The sequence below is a fragment of the Propithecus coquereli genome, unplaced genomic scaffold, assembly GCF_000956105.1.
Source record: "Propithecus coquereli isolate 6110/MARCELLA unplaced genomic scaffold, Pcoq_1.0 Scaffold27, whole genome shotgun sequence".
NCBI classification, from domain to species: Eukaryota; Metazoa; Chordata; class Mammalia; order Primates; family Indriidae; genus Propithecus; species Propithecus coquereli.
This window is the reverse complement of record NW_012148285.1, coordinates 1,865,610-1,888,076: the sequence shown is the minus strand read 5'-3', so window position 1 is coordinate 1,888,076 and position 22,467 is coordinate 1,865,610. Positions and strand designations below refer to the sequence as shown.

At 50.2% G+C, this 22,467-nt stretch overlaps 5 non-coding genes across 5 annotated transcripts; all 5 read right to left on the bottom strand.

The window, feature by feature from the left end:
• Window positions 1–3,976: 3,976 nt before the first annotated feature.
• TRNAK-CUU lies at window positions 3,977–4,049 on the bottom strand. The gene has a single exon. It is a non-coding gene; the product is annotated as a tRNA-Lys (tRNA).
• Window positions 4,050–6,389: 2,340 nt separating this feature from the next.
• TRNAR-CCU lies at window positions 6,390–6,462 on the bottom strand. The gene has a single exon. It is a non-coding gene; the product is annotated as a tRNA-Arg (tRNA).
• A 3,336-nt stretch (window positions 6,463–9,798) lies between these two features.
• TRNAP-AGG lies at window positions 9,799–9,870 on the bottom strand. Its single transcript has one exon. It is a non-coding gene; the product is annotated as a tRNA-Pro (tRNA).
• A 510-nt stretch (window positions 9,871–10,380) lies between these two features.
• TRNAK-CUU lies at window positions 10,381–10,453 on the bottom strand. The gene has a single exon. It is a non-coding gene; the product is annotated as a tRNA-Lys (tRNA).
• A 7,299-nt stretch (window positions 10,454–17,752) lies between these two features.
• TRNAP-UGG lies at window positions 17,753–17,824 on the bottom strand. Its single transcript has one exon. It is a non-coding gene; the product is annotated as a tRNA-Pro (tRNA).
• Between the last annotated feature and the right edge of the window lie 4,643 nt (window positions 17,825–22,467).

Below are 22,467 nucleotides of genomic sequence, written 5' to 3'. Positions count from 1 at the left end.
TTAGGGGCACTGTGCTTATGTTGGATGATGTCCTTAGTCCAAGGAAGCCCTAGGGATACAGGGATGGTGTGTCATGAAGCCTATGACTTTTCAAATGGCTCAACAAGTGCAAAATTTATAAAAGCAAAAATGGCAAAGATATTACAATTTTTAATCTAGGTGGTATATGTGTGGTTGTTCATTGGATTAGCCTTTCAACATTTTTTGCATGCATTAAATTCTTAAAAGTGAAAATTTGGTGAAAAAATGAGTTGCCAAGATCTCCTTCCATTATTTAGATATAAGTCCCCCAAATTGGAGGGGTATATAAAATTTCTGGGTGTCCAAAGAAGATCATTAAACAATGATTAAAGATATTGGGAATATTTAAAAGAGACTGACCTGAGGAACAAGAAAATAAGAGATGGATTTGTTAGAGTAGGAGACTAAGAGGGCTGAGACCAGATCCAGGCACTTGCAGATTGGGTGCAGGTATTAACCCCCAAATAAAGCGAACTAGAGGGGTCAGTAACTGCAGGCAAGAATCAACTTCAACCAGCTCGTCAGCTATCTCTGTCGCCTTACATGAACTTTGGCTAATTATATCATTTACATTGAGGTTTTAAAATTTCTCCACCTTTGAAATCACCATGACAGTTCTGAGACAACCATATAAAGTATGAAAATGAGAAGGAACTCAATTCTAAGAATTACTGCCTAAATTCTTAGTAAAAGCTAATTCCTTGGTCTTGAATATTCTTCCCCTCAATTAGTAAAACTATAAAAGATCTAAAACCACCTCCTCCCAGTGCAGCTGCTCTTTTTCAAGCTTGCCCACTCTCTCTCTTGAGAGGGTACTTTTGCTTTCAATAAAAAGCCATTGCTTGCTTGGCTTACGTGGTGCGTCCTGAAATTCTTTTCCCCACAATCACCAAGAACTTGGAAAACCCTCCACTCGGGGGCTGGTAACAGATTTGTACATGTTCTTGAGCTTATAAGTTGTGAATAAGAATATGTTAAGTGAGGAATGAGGGAGGCTCAGATCAGGAGAGTGGTGGTGGTGGCATCTCTTGGTATTACAGCAGGCCCAGGCCACAAATCCAAGAGCATACAGGAAATAAAAAGCTCAACCTACTGGAGTATATCGGGAGAGAAGGGTATGGTGGACAGTTGCATCACTAAAAGTGTGAGAGAGCATGGTGCAAATACAAGTTGCCCACCCTTTGACCCAGAAACTTAAAAGATGGCAGGCTGAAGAGCTCACATTTGTGATATTTCAGGTGTTTGGCACACATTCCTCCACTTATTATAGTTCTAACAAAAATAATCCACTGTGGTAGGCACCATTATTGTACTTGTTTTACAGACAAGGAAACCAAGATTCAGAAAGGTTAGTTCATTTTCTCAAGGATACCCAGCTTGCAAGTGGTAGAGTCATGACTTTAACCCAGGTTTTCTGGTTTCAGATCCTGGATGCTTATCCACTTTCCTCTACAGCAGTATCTCATAAAATGTGACCTGTGAACCACATGGGTCAGAATGAGCAGATTGCTTGTTAAAATGCAAACCCTTGGGCCTCACCCCAGAACCACAGAATCAGAATGTTTGGAGCACAGCTCAGAATTTTCATTCTTAAATGAGTGCCTGATACTTATGCACAGTAAACGTTAATCCAGGATGATCTCGTCTCAAAATCCTTAACTTATTTACATCTGCAAAGAACCTTTCTTTAAATAGGTCCCATTCACAGGTTCCAGGTGGACATATTTGGGGTCGGGGGGAGGCCACCATACAATCCATTATTCATACCAGGCTTATGAGTTTGCTCCTGATAACCACCTTTGGGACAGCTGCTATGATTATCCCCACTTTAGGATGAGGAAAGTGGCCACAGTCACACACCAGTAAGAGGCAGAGACAGAATTCCAGTCGTGCTCTCTTGGGCTCAGAGTTGAGTCTCTCAACCGCCAAGTCTACCAGGCGAAGCAAACGTCCATTTGATCAAAACAGGGCCCAGGGTGAGCAGGAGCAAATTCACATGGTGGGGTCCTGGCCCCGATGCTCTTCTCACGCTCAGTCGTGAGAGTCCGACTGTGTATTCCCCCAGCCCACCTGCTCTGTGCCGCTCCCAAATCCATCTTGACTCTTTTTCAATAAAAAAGAACTCTTTATTTTTATTACAACAGAATCATTCATGTTCATTGTTGGAAAATGAGAAAATTACACAAAAAGCAAATAAAATTGCTAATTTTATTAGGCCAACTTTATTAGGCGACGGGGCCTACCGCCGGTGGGTTTTTTTCATTTTTTGAGACAAGATCTCATTTTGTTGCCCAGGCTGGAGTGCTCAATCACAGCTCACTGCCGCCTCGAACCCCTGGGCTCAAGTGATCCTCCTGCTTCAGCCTGCCAGGTAGCTGGGACTGCAGGTAAGTGCCATCACACTTGGGTTTTTTATTATTTGTAGAGATGGAGGGTGGGGGTGGGGTCTCCCTATGTTGCCCAGGCTGGTCTTGAACTCACATCTTCAAGCGATCTTCCCGCCTTGGCCTCCCAAAGTGCTGGTGAGTCACCATGCCCAGCCTGCTAGTGGCTTTTTAAGCATAAATTCGAAGCACCAGAGGAGCTTATGGTTTCTAATAGGCAGCGCCTTACAGCTTCCCTTTAGCTTTGCAGTACGAAGTTGCACTTTTGTCTCGTTTCATCTCCTACCAACTGCCACCACCATAGGCCAACGTAGACCAGCGCCCGGGGAGCGCCGGCCTCTCTTCCCTGCTCCCCGCTGCTTGTCTGTGCGCAGCTGCGTTGATTCCCCCAAGACGCCCACGTTCGTCGTGCGACTCCCCACCTTCCTGCGTTAGTCTGTCTTCCCCCGAATGCGTGAGCCCCGCCACCGACAGGGGGCGCGCGTCCGCCTGTTTGCCTCAGCCAGCCGGGACAGCCGCTTTTCCCTGACGTCAGAATCCAGCTGAAACATCAGCTCTTCCTGGGTCCCAAGCCTGCCAGCCTCCGGAGTGGAACTACGTCAGCTCCCCTGGGCCCCCGGTTTGCCAACTCGCCCTGCAGCTTGTGAGACCCGCCAGCCTCCGTAATCGCGTGAGCCAATTCCCTATAATAAATCCAGCAAGTCTCTCTCTCCTCTCCTCTCTCTCTCTCCCCCTTTCTCCCCCATTGTTCTGTATCTATATATCAGATATAGTATATCATTTTATATGTAATAATATATATATATCTGTGTGTATATACATCGTATTATATGTAGATCTATTATGATCTACATTTTACAGGTGGAGAAACGGAAGGACCTGCAGGCTGACTCCACACGCCTGTACTCGTGCCCCTATAAGCCCATCAGTAGAAGATGCTGTCGCAAAATGCCATGTTTCATTTAAAAGGCTCTCTGTTTTTTCCCTTCTCTTTTATGTTACAGAAAATTTCAAACAAATACAAAACTAGATTTGTCCTGAAAGGTTTCCCACATCCTGGATTTTGTTTATCGTGTCTCCGTGCTGTGGTTTACCATTTTTCGTCTATTTCTCGAATCGCCTGTAAAGTCAGCTCTAGGCCTGTGCTGTCCAAAGTGGTGGCCGCCAGCACAGGTGGCTCTGGAGCACTTGACATACGGTCAGTTGGAATTGGGATGTGCCTAAGCACACTAGATTTCGAAGTCTTGGAATAAAAAAAAAAAAGAATGTAATACATCTCGTTCGTACTGTAGATATCGATTACATGGGAAATAATATATCAGCGCAAATAAAATGTATTGTTAACATTAATTTCACTTTTAAAAACGTTAATGTAGCTACCAGAAAAATTGTAACTACATATTGTCATACTACCTCTAGCATCCCCTTCACCGGCCACGTTATATCTGTTTTTTTCTCTCCTTCCGTTTGCTCTGGTTGTATGGATCTTCTCTTTGTCTCACTAAATTTATAAACTTTGATTTGAAGATTTTCACTTGGCACCTCTGTGGCCTCGGAGAAAAAAGAGCAACCGCCCAACGTGGGGCTCGAACCCACGACCCTGAGATTAAGAGTCTCATGCTCTACCGACTGAGCTAGCCGGGCAGGTGGCAAGCATTTTTCTGATCAGGATGAAATGTGTCCTCATCACTCAACATGAATGTGAGGACGAAGAGACTGCCACCAATTGATGGCCGGACCCCATGCCTCCAGGAAAAGTGAAGGCTAGCAGGGCAGGACTTGACCTAAGTGTCCTGGTCAGGGGGCGGTACAAGGACTCCGCAGGCCTGGAAGCCCCCGGCAGGGGCTCAGCGAGGAAGCCCACCTGCTGCGTCCCACGCTAAGCCCTGGATCCCAAGCGGCCCCAAGACGTACCCAGGACCTATGGCCTAATAAAGTCATTAATTCGCTCAAATATTTATTGAGCTCCTACTGTATGCCAGGCACTGGGGATACGGCCGTTAACAAAAGAGATTTTTAAAATAGAAGAAAGGGGGTAGATTCTGGCTCAGAGGCAGCTGCAGTTCATTTCCTTTCCCCTCCTCACCCGGCCCGCCGCTCGAGGTTGAACCCAGCGGGTAATTTAACCCGCACGCCAACAGCGGCAGCCGTCTTTAGTGGCGATATCTTTTTAGTGGCTATTCTCTCTGTCCTGTTCCGATAGCAGCCTTGCACTCTTTAGAGGAAGAAAGGGAAGGAGGTAGGGAGGAAGAACCAGAGGCGCAGGGGCTCCCGCACGCCTGGACCCCCAAATCCTCTTCCCAGAGGCCGGCGGGCATCGTGCTCCCAAGGACACTGGGCCTTCCGCCACCAGAGTGCTGAGTCCCGCGCCAACGAGACAGCGTTTGCTAGACACCAAATCTCCGCCCAGGAGGCCTTTCCCGCCCTGGAGGAACTATCAAAAGTCACAGAAGTTAACTCCACGGAAACAGAACTCCAAGCAGAAAATCACTCAAAATCGTAAACCAGATGAAGTCCACGTTATCATTTGCTCAGGGAACTTCCAATTCTGCAAGTGTCCATTCAATTCTTACACACTTGCACATCAAAGGACTCTGTTTTCTACATATCCTGTCTCCATTTGACGTGCGTATTTTTCCATTTTGCTAGAATCTCTTCCCTCCCCCCTTCTGTCCAGAGTGTCAAGAGCCTTTCACACCAATCATACGCAGACACCTGGGACTTGGGAGTTGCTGCTGGTTTTATAAACATTGTAGCATGCTTCTCTCCCATGGTGGACATTCCAAGTCAACCAAACGAGATTGAATGTTCTTTTCTAGGTTGAACAACATTAGCGAAGCAAAATGTATTTAATTCTTCCCCTATTGAGGCCATCCCCGCCCCCTCCCCTTTTAAACCAAACCCTGCTGCAATAAAACATCCTTGTACATACATCAGCACGTTTACTTCAGTGACATGGAGGCGCAGGAGTGGAATTGGCGGATCAAAGAGATGTGTGTACCAGAATTGCTTTCCAAAAAAAATCACGGCCCCCACATTTTCCCATCGAGAGATAGGAGTGTACATTGTTTATTCTTTCTCCCTTATTTTTTTTTTTGTTTGGAGACGGAGTCTCTGCTGCCGGGACTAGAGTGCAAGTGGCATCATCATAAGCTCACTGCAACCTCAAACACCTGGGCTGAAGTGATCCTCCTGTCAGTAGGTGGGACTACAGGCGTGTACCGCGAATTTTTAGCAGAGACAGGGTCTCGCTCTTGCTCAGGCTGGTCTCTAACCCTAACACCTAAACTCAAGCGATCCTCCACGCCTCCGCCTCCCAGAGTGCTAAGATTACAGGCATGAGCCACCTCCGCCTCTTCCTCCCGTTGGGAGAGAAGAGAGCATCTCATCCTTGCTTACTTTAATTCCCCCCATACAGAGGTGGAAAATCTCTAAATTTTTATTGTCAATTTTTTTCCCTTCCAAATTCATGTCCTTTGTTCTTCTATATATTATCCCCATTTTTCTTTTTATTTTATTTTATTTATTTATTTTTTGAGACAGAATCTCACTCTGTTTGCCCTGGCTAGAGTGAGTGCCGTGGCGTCAGCCTAGCTCACAGCAACCTCAAACTCCCGGGCTCGAGGGATCCTACTTGCCTCAGCCTCCCGAGTAGCTGGGACTACAGGCATGTGCCACCATGCCCAGCTAATTTTTTCTATTTAGTTGTCCGATTAATTTCTTTCTAATCTTTTAGTAGAGATGGGATGGGGTCTCACTCTTGCTCAGGCTGGTTTTGAACTCCTGAGCTCAAACAATCCGCCCGCCTCGGCCTCCCAGAGTGCTAGGATTACAGGCGTGAGCCACCGCGCCTGACCTCCCATTTTTCTACATAAACATCCCTACTCTCTAGTTTTTTAATTCAAGTCCTTTCGCTTTTTGATTTTCTGTCTGGTTGGTTTAATCTAAAAACGTCACAGCACCACCTAGATTCAAGAACCACATTACCCCAGGTGGGACTCGAACCCACAATCCCTGGCTTAGGAGGCCAGTGCCTTATCCATTAGGCCACTGGGGCACCTATCGATTTACACTTGAAATATAGAAAGAAGGAATAATTCATTACCAGTGGCTGGAAAGCAATTCTGGAGTTGGTTTGAACATTTACTCAAGAAGACTTGGCTGAGTTGCTACAATACGCCAGCCTCGACCCGTCTGCTCCCTAAGAGAGACGCCAGGCCCCCGAACGCACTGGGTTCTCCCGCAGACGAGCGCAGTCAGGGAGCAATGGAGGGCTCTGGCTGGATGGTCCATGGATCAGCGAGCCTTAGCGTAAGGCCCTTTGGCCGCCTTCCTGTGTGCTTGATAAACGTTGGGTCCTGCCGAAGCCCGGCGCTTGGCCGAAGACCCAGCAGGGCGCAGTGCTGGGGAGGAAGATGGCGCGGGACAGACACCGTCTGAAATAGGGAGGCAACACCACCGGACCCTCCGAAGCTCAGCCGCAGGCCGCAGCCTGGCCAACGTCTGGGACGCGAGGGGGACTGGGAAGACCCTACCCCAGACCTCCAGTTTCCAGGCACGGGCGCGAGAGGGGGCGCAAAGCGCAGGCAAAGTCCCCCCACCCCCCGTGGTGCTACCCAAAGCCGACGCTCCGGGCATCGTATCATGGAAGCAATCCCTGGCTTTTTCCTCGCAACCCACTCTTCTTTATTCATTGTGGTTTGTAATTTATCCAATGGTTAAAAAAAATTCCGCAGAACCCAGAGCTGTTCGACATACTCATCTATCCAGGGCAGCTTCCAGGACCTCAGACACTCCCCCCTCCTTCCAAGTTATCATTTATCTGTCTAGCAACAAGGTGATCTAAGATACAGTCCGTATTCGAATTTTCTCCAATGACGTCCTTTACGGCTTAAAAAAAAAAAAAAAAAAAGGACTGAATGAGAGACCACACTGCGCATTTAGTTGTCGCGTCTTCCAGTGTCCTTCAGTCACGCCTGCCCCGGCAATCTTGCCCCAGTCCCAGAAGATGAAGCCGCGAGTGCGGTGCTCAAACCGCCCTCCCTGTCCCTGGAGAGGAACCGACCTGGCGGTTTGGAATGGAGGAGCCAGAGGCCGAGGGTCCTCATCCCCGCGATGGTCCCTGCAGTAGCGAGGTCCTTGTTCTCGGATGTGCTTTGCCCTTTGGACGCGAGGTCCCTGCACCAGCTCTCCACTTACTTTTAAAATCGTTTCCATTTTAGTGGAAGGCGGGAGAGAGGGGAGCCCTGGGCTTCTGCGGGCAGAGCTGGCTCCCGACTGGTCCGGGGTTGAGCCCCTCTTCCCACTGTTCGGGCCCCAGGGCTCTGGAAGATGCGGGAGAATGAAACCAGCAAAAAGCGAACTGGAGGAGGCGCCAGGCCTCAAACGCCACAGGACTGGCTCTGTGGGTCACGCTGGGACACAAGGACAGGCGACTGACAGGTGGAGGCCCCCAACCGGAGCCAGACCTGCTCTTAAAGACTATCGACGAATTGATATTTATAAAGAGACCAGGTGGGTTGTCTGGATTTTTCTAATTTTTTTATGACTAGATTCAAAAGTTAAATGCTTTTGGCAAGAATTCTATGTAGGTGAGGTTTTGTACCCCCCTTTCCAACCATGGCTCCCGTCAGGAGACACATGTCAGTTAATCCATTGTTGGTGGATTAACCCGACCCCAATGAGTGATGGATCACTTGGTTAAGGTACACTGTACTCCCAAATACCCTAGTAACATTTTTGGATAACGTGAGTAATGATCTTGCACAACGTTTGTTAGGTTTATTCGTAGCACCTTGATCATCTTCTACGCTGCTGTAAGGGTTCTCTCCTTGAACCCACTGCTTGAGGGTTTTGGACTGTGGAGTGGGGGTAGACGTGGGAGATGTGATTTGTTCTGCATAAGCCCTGGAGGGACATCTGAAGGTCCCAACGTCTGAGGACACACAGTCGCCCTGAGAGACCCTTTCCTGCAGCAGCTGGCGGCCAGATTGGGGCAGGAGCGTGTGTTTCTGCACATACTCATCTTTCAGTTCCACAGATTCAAGGGGATGCCGGCCCCCTGGAGCAGGTCCTAGGCTCTGCTTCGTTTCTCAGAGCGCAAAGCAGTCACGTTTGCAGGGCTTGTCAAATGCTTTTGAGCCTGCAACTTTGGAGCTCCGTGCGCCCCACTGGGTTTCCTCATCCGTTTAAATTTGGCCTGGAATTTCTTTATTCTCCTGGAAGCTCTTTGCCGCTTTTAAGGTTTTTGGGTTTTTTTTTTTAATATTCAGCATTTTCTGTTGATTTTACTGAGGTTGGTCCCAACAACCATACCCATTCGTGTGGATGGAAAACGCGAGTCTCTCTGAGATTGTTTTTCTTTGTAATTTCCTTAAAGCAGAATTTTTAAACCAATAAATAAGAGGGTTTTTTGTTTGTTTTTGTTTTGTTTTGTTTTTTAACTAACTTTAAGACGGAAGTGATTGCCTGCAGGAAACCAAGCTTGACAGTCAGCGCCAGAGGCCTGCAGTGGGCTCTGGAAGAAAGAGGAGATTTGGCCTGAGCTACGACCTCCGCCCACTGTTGCGCGGAAGCGGGGAGCCTTCGCCCCTTACGGAAATGCGCTCTCGAAGTTGGAACTCAGAGCCTTCCTTAAGGGCCAAAGTCAAACCCCACCTGGACTCCCGACCACCGAGAAAGGGGCCTCCGCAGACGTACTGACGACTGGGACCCCAGGACTTGATACCCAGATTGGGCTCCAGGGATCCTTTCCCAATCCAGGGCAGTGGACCCAGAGCAGACCCAGCGGCGCCCAGGTGGGCGGTGACATGGAAATGATGGGAGGAGGAGGAAGGAAAGGGAAGAAATAAGAGAGGAGGGCCTTGGGCGCCCGCCTTAAGCGCCTTCACCCCGACCTCCCCGGTCAGCAGTTAGGGCGCTTACCAGGGGTTGAGTCTCACTGGAGTAATCCTTGGACCCTTAAAAGTGTGTGGCTGTGAGAAAGCGTTGCCTCTTACGGACTCCCCTCCCCTTCGGGCTTGAACCCGACCCGAGCTAAGACCCAGCCAGAGAGCCCTGTCTGGGGGTGTCTGCACGGCTCCGGGACCCCAGGACTCCAACCAAAACTTTAAAGAAGCCGGTGCGGTGGCGCGCGCCTGTAGTCCCAGCTACTCGGGAGGCTGAGGCGGGAGGATCACTTGAGCCTAGCAGTCCAGCCTGGGCAATATAGCGAGACCCCATTTCAAAAAAAAAGAAAAAGAAAAGGTTTCAAGATCTCAGGAACCAGCTAGAGCCTTTTAAAGATTCTCCTTTATTCCCTCCTGCAGTGTTGAGATTAGATGTCCAGGAATCAGGTCACTCAGCTGTTCCTCGCTCTGTACAAAAAATCACCATAGTTTCGTGAAAAAAGGGAGGGCTCGTCCGGGATTTGAACCCGGGACCTCTCGCACCCTAAGCGAGAATCATACCCCTAGACCAACGAGCCACAGATGCCAACTTCTCTGGTTTGCCTCTATGGCCGACCTAACGTCCTCCGGGTGGGATGGGTGGAACCAGGGTTGCTGAGCAGGGGACAAAGGGAGTGGTGGCTGTCAACCCCGCCCGTCAGTGGCAAATTCGAGGGTGGACGACCGTGGAGGGAATCCAACGCCCCGGTCCCTGCCCGCACCAAACAAAATGGGGAGCAACCCCTGTGCCCTCTCATCTCATGGTCCCCCTCGGTCCTCGCCCACCGCTGCCACCCCATCCTCAGCTGGAGATCCGCACGTCCCAGCGAAGCCCTTTGGTCACTTTGCAGACACTCCTCCCTGCTGGAAAAAGTCCAGATAAGCGATTCTTGTCCTGAGGGACAGCGGACCTTTACCCTTGGGGACTTTTGATCTGAAGTCCCTGCTTGGGAAGGCTGCAAGCTGCACTCCCAGATGTGGCACCCAGCAGACGCTAAGAGCCAGCTGAGTTTCCCAGGGCTCCTAGGTCCAACCGCAAGAAAACAAGTCGCCCAACGTGGGGCTCGAACCCACGACCCTGAGATTAAGAGTCTCATGCTCTACCGACTGAGCTAGCCGGGCCCCTGATGTTATATGTTCTGTGTCTAGAATTTGATGTGGTGACCTGAGCGTGATGGAAATTAGGTGATGTAATCCGTCTGGAGACCAGGGCTGGGTTAGCGGCCAAGTTCCCTGAGCCCACGAGGGCGCCCCCCTATCTCCTCACCATAGGCTCCGCTCCCCATCAACGCCCCGGCTGCACTTAGGGTGCTCCGGGTGCAGGAACACCAGCCCGGCCTCTAGCCCCGACGCGGAGCCAGAGCCCTGAGTCTCCCATGAACCGGAAGAGCTTCCCCGCCCCGGCCCCTGCGCCCGCTGCAGCAGGCCTGGGTCCGGCGCAGGGAGGAGCAGGCAGGGCAGCGAGGAGAAGGGGCACGGCGGGGAGCGGCGCAGGGGGAAACCGACGGTCAGGGAGACGCAGCGCCTGTCCCTTCAGACCCAGGCAGGGCCCTCCCTGGGGACGAAGTCACTAAGGGCACGTTAGAGGGACGCGGCCCGACGGCCCCCTCAACTCTCCTTCCCTCCATCCCCGGCCCGAATGCCCACCTGCTCGGCCGCGCTGGGCAGCCCTCCCTCGACTCCCCACCTTCTAACCGCGCAAAATTAGCGCCAGAGCCAGGCACCGAATCCAGCTCCGCAAGCATCTACGGAGCCTGATGCCTGGGACAAAACCCCACCCTGCTCCGGCGCTGGAGGAAAAGGCATTCGAACCCAGGACCGCTTGGATCTCCCATCTCGGTCACCGCTGTGCCCGCCAGGGGACAGGCACTCAGCAGGGTTTATTAAACGTCTGCAGAGCCGCAGCTTCTCCGTGTTCCCCAGCCCAGTTTTTCCAAAACCAAACCTGAAAAAGTGGTGCTTCGTGCGGAGCTGGATACCTTGACCCTGATACTGAGTCTGTGCTCCCCTAGCTGTGCCAGCCCGGGTGCTACGGAGTCCAGAAATCAGCCGATACAGGGCGACCCTAGGCTGACGCAGGTCAGTGAACTGAACCCGGTATGGGGCAGCAGGGCTCTTACCCCCACCCTGGTGTCTGAGATCGAGGCTCCAACATAGCCCGTGCACTGATCCGAGCTATCCCAGGCCCGGGACTCCCGTTGTCCCCAGTGCCTGGACTGCACCGCTCCGGTCTCCAACCCACACCCATGCTCCGAGGCTCTATCCCGCAGTCCTTTTCCTCCGGACAGATGCCCAGGAGGCCTGTTCCTATCCAAACCCTGAGTCGGTCCCCAGGAACCGCCACAGGAAAGAGACGCACTCGGCAGCTGCTCCGCACCAGGAGGGGGAGGAGGATCCGAGAGGCGGAGGGTACAGCTTCCTGGAGGCGCAGCACCGTTGTCGGTCTGTCTGTCCACCTCTCCCCGAGAGCTGGGCTGACTTGGTTCTGCGCCCTTCGATGATCCTCCCGCGTGCAAGGAGCTTGCCAGCGTGTCCTCCCTCTCCTACCCGTCAAGACGTCGGGACCCGGAAGGCGGGAGAGTGCGCCGGGTGACCCACCAGGGCCTCGGTCCGGACTGCGCCAGCATAAATCTGTGTTCTCCGCCTTCCGCAGACATGCTCACATTTCAGAAAGAGGGAAAGGTACCCAGACTTCGAGCACCCTAAGAGAGAATCATAACCTCTTTTTTGAAGCCACCAGAGTTACAGGAGAGTTTGGCCGCATATTGGCAAAATCAACCCATCCTAGGAGCTGCAGACAGAATGCCCGAAGCTTACTGGGAGTTCACAAAAGCTCTCACAGCTACCATGGCTCTGAGGCCCCCAACTTTGAACAGCAAAAATGCAGCTGGGAATTTGAGGTGGAAAGGGGCTAGTCTCAGCGGTGGACAGAACAGTGGCCTCCCAAAGACGTCCTCGTTCTAATCCCCAGAGCCTGTGAATGTGTTAGGCGACTTGGCAAACAGGAATTAGGCTGCAGATGGAATTAAGGTTGCTGATAAAATACCCTGGAGATATGGAGATCATCCTGAATCATCTGAGTGGGACCAACATAGTCACAAGGGTCCTTAAATGTGGAGGAGGGAGACAGAAGGAAACCAGAGCAGTGGCAGCATGAGAAAAATTTGGTCAACTTTGCTGACTTTGAAGATGGAGGAAGGGACCCTGAGCCCAGGAATGTGGGTGGGCTCTAGAAGCTGGAAAAGAAAGAGTCTTCTCCCCTAGGGTCTCGGGAAGAAATGCAGTCCTGCCAACACTTTGATTTAGCCCAGTGAGACCCATTTCAGACTTCTGTAAGTGATCATTCTGTGTTAGTTTAAGCCACTAAATTTGTGGTAATTTGTTACAGCAACAACAGAAAATTAATACAGTCTCCTTCCCAGGTTGGGCTCAGTGCCCTCCCAGCCCAAACAGGAAAGGAAACATTGCAACCACCCTGCCCAGGAGCCTGGTCCACCAAGGCTGGAATGGCAGTTGTGCTCCTTCCCTCTATTAGAAGTTATTTGGGACCCAGCAAAGAGTTGCCAGGGAATTTAATCCCCCGGGCCAACTCTGTGTCTCAAACTTTCACCCCTTGGGAAGATCTAGATTCTTGAAACTTCAAGGTCTTAGGAGAGAAATCTGAGAACTGGCTGTCTTGCTGGAAGGAGTGCTGTTTTTTACACAATGGTCAGAAGCTGCTGAGGTGCCAGGATTGTGTATATGGACACATGGAATACCAAGTGCAAAGAGCCTGGGGTGAGATCCTTCCTCTATGGCTGCAACTGAATGCAGGAGAACAATGTTTGAGATGGTGGTGGGGCCTCATAAAACAACATAAAGAATCTGGATTGGATTTTTTAATCCTTAGGAGGGACAGGAAGTCATTGTACGGTTCAAATAGAAGAAAAACATGATCTGACTTATGTTGACCAAAAACATCTCTCTATCCCATTCAAAAGCAAATAAGTTTTGTGAAACAAAAAAAAGAAAAGAAAAAAATCTATGTAGCTGTTGTATGGAAAATAGAACCTAGGAGACAGAAATCCAGGTGATAAGAAATAACTGGATTCTGAATAAACATGGAAGATTTGTTGATGGATTGGATGTAGGACATTGGCAAAAGATAGAAGTCAAGGGTGACTCCATGGTTCTTGACCTGAGTAACTGGAAGAATGGGGTTTTCATTTTGCGGGGGGCATCTTGGGGGGAAGATCAAGACCACTTGTGAACACTTCAAGCACACATTGTTTGCAAAGTCTCTTAGAAAACAATGGAGACTGAGAACAGGAACATTTCCTCTCCCATCCCCTCCTCCTGGGCCCAGATAACATCACCAGCCACCCAGAACTGCCCCAACTCAGAGATGCCAAATACCTCCCTTTTTGAACTGCCCACCAGGGCAGCCCATGGCCAAGAGATTTAGAGCCAGTGTCCCATGGTCCAAGCTTCAACAAGCAATAATGTTATTCTGGGTGAAGGCTCCTTGGTCTTGTGATATTTCCTGATTTGGAGATTGGTGGTCCCAAGTTCAAATGATGGACAAACTAAAGTTCCTGCTTTGCTGCCCCTGTGCCCACTTCAAAAATGATAAGCCTTGGTCTCAGAGTTAGGAGCAGCTAAAGAAGGGCTGCAGCTCAGATTCTCTTCCCATCTCCACTGAGATCAAAGATAGTGCACTGCAAGATTCACAAAACAGGAACTACAAGTGGCCAATTTGAAAAGCAATTGAGCTCTAATTTTAAATTTTTTAAATACTTTTATATTTAAATTATAAATTGATGATTTCTCTCTGAATTGACAATATCCAGTATTTACTTGGGTAATTCTCAAGCACTGAAGTGAAATTACTTCCACATTTCTGGGAAGCAGCTTAGCAATACACTGAAAATGTTCATATCAGAAATTGTTTTTTATTTATGGCATAAAGTAGACTCAATCTTCATGTTTTGCAATATGGATTCCCAGTTGACTCAGGACCATTTTCAGAAAAGACTGTTCTTTTACCACAGTTCAGCAATGCCTTGCTCTGTCAATATTGAGTATCTATTTATGTATTTGTCCATTTCTGGACTCCCTAATGTTATCTCATTGGTCTATATGTCAATTTTTGTGCCAATTGGCATATCACACTGTCTTAATTGACATATGACACTGTCTTAATTACTTATATCTCTAGAGCAACTCACCTTGTTCTTTTAAATTTTTTTTACCCTACTTGTAAGCATCACTGTGTTCTTAATCAAAAGCATTTTAGCCATTATTGGAACTTCCATACCGATTTGGGGGTTTTATTGGAATTATCTTAAAAATATGAATCAATTTGGGAAGGAACTGATATTTGATTATTTTAATTCTTCCAATCCATGAACATGGTATGTCTCTCCATTTATTCAGGATTACCCTAAGGTTGCTCATAAAGTTCCAAAAAAATTTTCCCCAAGGATTTAGATTTACACCCAAATATTTTATATTTTTTAATGTTAGGATGAACCATATAAAATTGCACATTTATCAATAAGAATATTGAATATTGGTAATTTCATTTAGTGCAACCAAGTCAATGGAATACCTTTATTTTCTAAATATTTATTGCAGATATACCAAAATTAAATTAATTTTACTTAACTTTTTATTTTGAGATAATTGTAGATTCACATGAAGTTGTAGGAAATTATACACAGATATTCTGTGTACCCTTAACCGGGTTCCCACAAAGGTAACTTCCTGAAAAACTATTGTGCAATATCACAACCAAGATATAGACATTGATACAGACAAGAAAGAGAACATTTGTGGTTAATCTCTAGTGTAAGCTTGTTTTCTACTTCATTAATTTAACATTATTTTTCCCATTGTTCTAATGCCTTTGAGTTTATATTACGCCGTTCTTTTTCTAACTTCTTTCAATTAATTTTCAACCCTACTTTTCTACTGTATATATCTAAAGCTATATATTTCCCACTACTGCTTTGGCTATGTTCAGATGTCCTCAGAACAGAGTGAAGGAGTCCCCAATCCTGGGAGACACTGGGATTCAGGACCCAGGTACCCAGGTGCCCAGTTCGGTCTGCACTCCTTCCCACACTGGGACAGGGGGAGAAGAGGAGCCCCAGGAGGCTGGGCCCAGGTGAGGAGTGACAGAGATGTTGGGAAGGGAATCAGTGCCTCTGGACACCAGGTACAAACGCCTCTGGTCAAGGTCTCAGCCCCTCTGCATAAGGCTCTGGCATCCTGAGCCAGTCCCAGACTTGACGTTTTGTTTTTGTTTTTGTTTTTTTGAGACAGAGTCTCACTGTGTTGTCCGGGGTAGAGTGCATGGTGTCAGCCTAGCTCACAGCAACCTCAAACTCCTGGGCTCGCTCAAGCCATCCTCCTGCCTTAGCCTCTCGAGTAGCTGGGACTACAGGCATGCACCACCATGCCCGGCTAATTTTTTCTCTATATATTTTTAGTTGTCCAGCTAAATTCTCTCTATTTTTAGTAGAGACGGGGTCTCGCTCTTGCTCAGGCTGATCTCAAACTCCTGAGCTCAAGCAATCCTCCCGCCTCGGCCTCCCAGAGTGCTAGGATTACAGGCGTGAGCCACCACGCCCAGTCTCAGACTTGACGTTTTAAAGGCGTCTGCGAAGAAGACTCAGCTCTTATTGCATATAGGAAGGACTTCTCTCTTCCTCAGTGCCTCAAAGAATTCATACTGACAAAAGTAGGTTGTCTGCCGACAACCTGTCTACTCTGCAGACACTGGCACAGGGCTCCAATTAAATTTTAAAAAGCGACAGCGGGTGGCTTCGTACCATTTTAAAATGCACCTTCGAAGGACTCAGACTACGATGTCCAGCAGTGAGGTTTCAGGGTTGAGCCTAGGTCCCTGAACTGCGCCTCGGGGAGAAACGGCCTGAAAGGATTGTTTGGAGAAAAAGAAGGGATCGTTCAGGACTTGAACCTGAGACCTTTCACACCCTAAGCAGGGATCATACCCCTGGACCAACAAGCCACTTAAGTAACACCTTTCTGCCAGTCTATGTGACTGTGGTGGCACCTTTGGGGCAGGACAGTAGGAGCCCGCGGAGCACAGCAGGGAGGAGACACGGATTGCAGACCCGCCTGCAACTTCCGCCCGCGGTAAATCCAAGGCCGAGTGGGAGCAGAGCCCTCCCGGCCCTCCCCGCGCCGCACAAAGTGGGGAACTGCTCCTACGCCACCTCCATCCTGTAGCCCCTTCAGTCCTCGCCACTCCGGCCTGGGCTGGCGATCCGCGTGTCCTCTTGCCGCGCGACTGCGCCCCGGCCACTTTATGGTCACTCCTGGCAGCGAGGAGCTCCGGAGCCGGACAGTCGGACCTCCCAAGAGCCCGGCAGCGACTGTGTCCAGGGTCCTCGAGCCGCGAGCACTGAGGCGGCCGCCTTAGAAAGGCTGCAGCCCCGCAGGCGGCACCAATGGGTGCGAGGAGAAATCAGCCGCCGCCCCTCTCCCTCGGCCCTCCCCACGCTCCTCCCAGCTCTGCTCTCGCTTTCACCCCCGCAAGGCCAAAAACCAAGAAAACGAGCTTCCGACGTGGGGCCTCAAACCCAGGGGGCTGACGCCGGGAGCCGCTTTGCCCCACCCTGAAGCCACAGCGCAGTGCCCGAGGATGGCCGGCCGCCGGAAGGGTGGCCCCTGGAGGACAGGCCGCGCACCAGGGGCGGGCAGCCGTGCGCCCGGTTCTCCCCTCACTGGGGAGTGTTGGCGGGACCTCCCATCCCCAGGACGTCAGGACGACGAAGGACGCGGCCCTCGGGGCTGCAGAGGCCTTGTCCAGGCGCCGGGGGTCCGGTTCCGGGGCACCCTTTGCTGTCGCTCTGTCCTTCCCCGTGTCCATGCCTGACGACCGCGAGAATCCGGCAGCTCTAGGCTGACCCGGTCTCCCCCACCCCTCCAGATCCAAGCCGCGAATTCCTCAGTGGGAAGGCCCCGGGCCCGGGCGCGGAGGCGGCGCCCACGGAAGCGCCGCGGAAGCCGGGCCCGCCTCTTGCTTTGCGCTCTCGCTCACCGCCCCTCCCCCCGACAGGATGCAATTGCAGGTGAGCGCAGGGCTCACCGGGACTTGAGCCGCTATCCTCTTGAGACCTGCGAAAAATCCATGCCCCTGGAGCAACCCAAGAGCCTGACGCATTTTTCCTCATTCTAAATAACCTCCCGCTTCCCGGAGTCGTCTCCTTTAACCGCAGCTGCCACCATTGGCGCTGCTGGACCCCATTTCAGGGTGGCGGGACTGACTGTTGGGGAGAGCGATTCCTTCCAGTCTGTCCGCGTCTCGGAACCGGGGGATCCCCACCCAGGCGGCATTCTCGGGGGCCTCTGGCTCCTCAGTCTTCTATCCTTGCCGCGAAATGCCGAAATGGAAAGGGAAAAGGAAAGTGAGGGCTCGTCCGGGATTTGAACCCGGGACCTCTCGCACCCAAAGCGAGAATCATACCCCTAGACCAACGAGCCACTGTGCCGCTAAGCTCCTTTTTTTTTTTTTTTTTTTTTTTTTTTAAGGGCACACCCTTCCGCAGCTAACGCTCAGATTTCCAAGGCCCATGTTAGTTTTGCGAGACAAACCAACAAGGTTATCTGCTGAGGTTATGAGCTGGTAGCTTTTCCACTTTCCAAAAGTCTTACTAGTATACAATATAGACGGATTTAAGAATTGTTAAACTGGAAGGTTTTCCAGGCATGATAATGATGTTAGAAATCACAAAGGAGATGTACAGATTTTACCCAGTTTTTTTAAATGGCAAATGATAATCCAAACAAAATCCAGCATAAAAGACAAACCAAGGGCTTATAACTTGGCTCCATAGATTTAAAGTCCTTTAAAACTACATAGCTTTGAAGACATTTAAGAAAAGAAAAGAAATGAAGACCTACGACAGAAACTGCTAATTATCCATCACGGTGTCTGTTTTCTTCGTCTTTCTTACCTGGGCACGTGGCTGAATTAGCGCGCTGCTCCCAGCCTCACCTGCGCGCAGGTGCAGCCCTGGCCTGCTCCTGAGCAGACGCAGGTGGGGAACAAGCGGAGGCCGGGGAGGAGCAGATTGCGCTGGAGCTTGCGTGGGAAGAGTTTGGAGACGAGGTTTGCCAAGCAGCAGTACACGGTAAAATGGATGTGTCTGGAAGCCGGCCTGGCGGCTTCAACGACTTCCCCGAGAAACGACGGAAGCAAAGGAGAACTCTCTACTCAGCAGCGCCCTGTCTCCCATGGATGCTCCTTTCCACCTAGCAGCTGCTCTGGGAGTGAAATAAAAGCGAAGGAAACCGAGAACAGACTCCAACTCGGCACCCTCGCCGCCCTTACCGGGTATGGACCGAACTCTGCTGGCTTACCCGAACTAACTCACGCTGTGTTCCACAGGCGCCTGAGCTGCAAACTATCACCTTCGTGTCTACGGCCGACACAACTGAGGCACAGAGATGCTAGGTAACTGGCCCAAATTCGCACAGCCAGGAAGTGCCCTGCAACAGCGGTCCCCCACCCTTTTGGCACCAGGGACCAGCTTCATGGAAGATAATTTTCCACAGACGGGGCGGGGTGCGGGAGGCTCAGGCGGGGCTGCGGGCGATGGGGAGCGGCTGTGGATCGGATGCAGCTTCGCTCACCGCCCCGCAGCCCGCCTCCTGCTGTGCCGCCACGCTCCTAAGTTTCACGGAAGACAATTTTTCCACAGACTGGGGGGGTCGGCGCTCAGGTGGTGTTGCTCAGCCCGGTTCCTTTTTTTTTTTTTTTTTTTGCCTTTCCCACTATAATAACTCTCTCGGCCCAGTTCCTGAGAGGCCACTGACCAGTTCCCGGCCTCAGCCCCGGGGTAGGGGCTGCAGGAGAGTCTGGCTGGAGCCTCCACATACACACCAACAGCTAATTCACAGAAAAAGGAAATTTAAAACCCACGAATGGCCAAGAAACACGAAAACCGCTCACGTCACTAGTAAACGTTCTCTCCCCGTTTGCTGTGCCACCCTCCACAGAAGCCAGTTGGGGCATAGCTACATGCCTGAATTCTCAATATTGGCACATGCTTTTCCCCAGCATATTTATAACTGAGATATAACACTCAAAACATTCCCCACTTTCAAAGCGTGTGATTCGGTGGTTTTTATATATTCACAAGGCTATGCAACTATCACCACTATCCAATTCCAGGATGTTTCCATCATCCCAGAAAGCAATCGGGTGCTTCGTTCCGATTTCTGGCCGAGCACGGCGTAGCCACCGCGTTAGCGTGCTAGGGCTTACGTAACAGAGTTCCACAGATTCCGAGGGCGAAACAACAGAAATCGGTTTACTCACTGTTCTGGAGGCTGGGAGTCTGAGACGGGGGTGGCAGGGTGGGTGGGTTGAGGCCTCCCTGCTCGGCTCACAGACGGCCGTCTTCTTCCCGCGTCTTCCTCCACGCGGGCTTCCCTCAGCGCGTGTCCCAATCCGAGCTTCCTCTTCTTGTCAGGACGCCGGTCGAATTGGATGAGGGCCCACCCGAATCACCTCGTTTTGTCTTAACCGCCTCTTTGGAGACCCTGTCTCCAAATACAGTCGCGTTCTCAGGCACTCGGGTCCGCGTTTCTGCCTGTGAACCGGAAGGAATACGACCCAGCCCACTCGCTGGGGTGCAGGCTCTGGGGCTCCCTGTGCCATAGAAATTAGCATAGGCCACGCCAGTGTCACAGGCCAGGCTTTGCTGGGGCTTGCGCTGGAACACAAGGGAAGCAGCACGAACTCGACGGTCCCCAGGCTGCCCCCTGAGGGCGGCTCGGGCCGAGTTGCAGCGGCTTAGGCGCGCGGGGGTGGAGCTTTTCTTGCGCCTGCGCAGTTCCATTACTTGCCGCTTCGCGAGTTGTCTTATGAGCATGTTAAACTTCCACCCCTGCTGGTGACTTTTAGGATTAAAATGAGATTATAATGAGGAAAAAGTCAGGTTAAGATCAGTGTCGGGTCTTTTTTGGTTTGAAGTGGTTAGATTCGGATAGGTCCGGTTTCTTCGCAGCCAGGTTCATTATCAGCCAGTGTCAGCACCGTGCTTCGGTGGTCTTGGAAAAATATTACTCAGGAGACAGACTGATTGGCCCCCTCCTTATATGGTTGTGGGCTGAATTCCAGTGGCTGGGAGGTCATTTGGTTTTTTGTCCTTCTATAGTTATGCCGTCTGGGTCACGCAGCCCTGTGTTGTCTCCCTTGGTCAGAAGTGAGGCCCAAGTCCTGTCCCTATACCATCTCACATATAGCCATTAAAACGATCACTGTACATGGTTTTGTATGAACATATGCTTTCAATTTGCTTGGGTATAGGAGTGGAATTCCACTTAGGACTGGAGTTTCTGGGTCGTTTGGCAACTCTGTGTCTGGTATTTTGAGGAACTGCCAGACTGTTTTGCACAGTGGCTGCACCACTTTACATTCCCACCAACCTGACCTGGAGTTTTTGTCCTGGAAAAACAGTAAGGGATTTGTGCAGATAGTTAGCAACGAACATCTTTATTCTGGGATTATATTTATGAAAACCTGGAAACAATCTGCTTGCCCCAAATTAGGGGATCAATTGAATGAAATTATCATATATCCAAAAGATGGAAGAGTATATGGTCATAAAAATTGATGCTGTATAAAGCAGGATCCCATTTATATAAAACTCTAAAAAATGCAAAGCAATACAGTGACAGAAAGTAGATGAGTGGTTGCCTGGGGAGGGGGATTACCAAGGGACCCAGGAAGCTTGTGAGGATGACAGATGTTCACTATCTTGCCTGTGGTGATGACTCACGGGTGTACACGTATGTCAAAACATGCCAAATCACATACTTTAAGTCTGTGCAGTTTATTGTATGTCACTTTTATCTCAATAACGAAAAATTGATGTTCTAGTTTATTGAGTGGTATGGCAAGATGCTCATTATGTATTGTGAAGACACAAAAGAAGTCATTAGAACAGCGTGTTTAATATGATCCTCTGTGTGCATGTGTGTTTGGAGCAGGATAGACTAAAAGGTTAACAATTGGTGACTGACATTACCAGAAAGTGCATGGACTTTGGAGCCAAACAGAACTGGAGCCTGGTCCTCCTGTCTCTGCTACTTCCTTGCCAGGTGGTATAAATATTGTGCGTCTTGCTGTTTTTGCTTTACAATTTTAGTGAGATTTATTCACATAAGTGGATCCCACAACCCCAGCGAGATAGAGGGAGCAGCAGGACATTCCCCTCCAATCAGGTTAGATTTTCAAGCACCCCTTCAGCCTCCCGCCCTAGTGACAGAGTGGGTCGTACCCTGAGAGAAGCTGACTGCAGGCAGGGCCAGAATAGCCACCCCCACCCCGCCCTGTGCCCTGAGGCTCCTGCCTCCAGGCCTCACAATCGTGGTGGCGCCAGCATGTAGCACCTGCTTGGACTGGGAATTTGGAGAGAGGAAAGCCAGAGGCCCTTGGCAAGATCAGAAAACTGGAAACCAGATGGGGACCGAGGGGCAACTGCAGTGCTCGAGGCTTCACGCTGGCTTCCCTTGTCCCTGCAGATCCCTCCTCTGGACCTACAGGTTCTCCAGGACATGGACTCAATCTCCTCTGGCCCTACAGCAAAGCTGGAGGGCACTGGTCACCTTACCCCCACGCGTTTGCTGCTGAGGCTGGAATGGAAGACACCATGCACCTAACCTAGAATGTTACTGATTTTGGAAGGAAAAAACTTTGGCTCATTCGGGACTTGAACCTGAGATCTCTTACACCTTACATGAGAAGCAGGCCGCTTTCCCCAGTGGGCTGCAGGGTCACTGTCTTGGAAGGCCAGGTCTGGATTTTGATCCCGATTCCCTGCATCCTAATCAAAGAGCATGCCCAAGGAGCCGTTTAAGCATACATTTCTTTTCATTATAAACCATTCCAAGTGAACTTCACTGCCCCAGGAATGTGGACACCAAATTGGAGCAGCCCTTCCCTTCCCTAACCTCCTTGGGTTAGGACCATATATTCTGTGGCCAGATTGACTGGGTTCCCAACTCAGCTCCTCAATTTTGTCTGAAAATGCAATAATAAAGGTATAAGCAATTGTGGAGATTAAATGAATTAAGATATGTAAAGAACAGGAGAGTGTCAGGCATGGTAAGCTTAA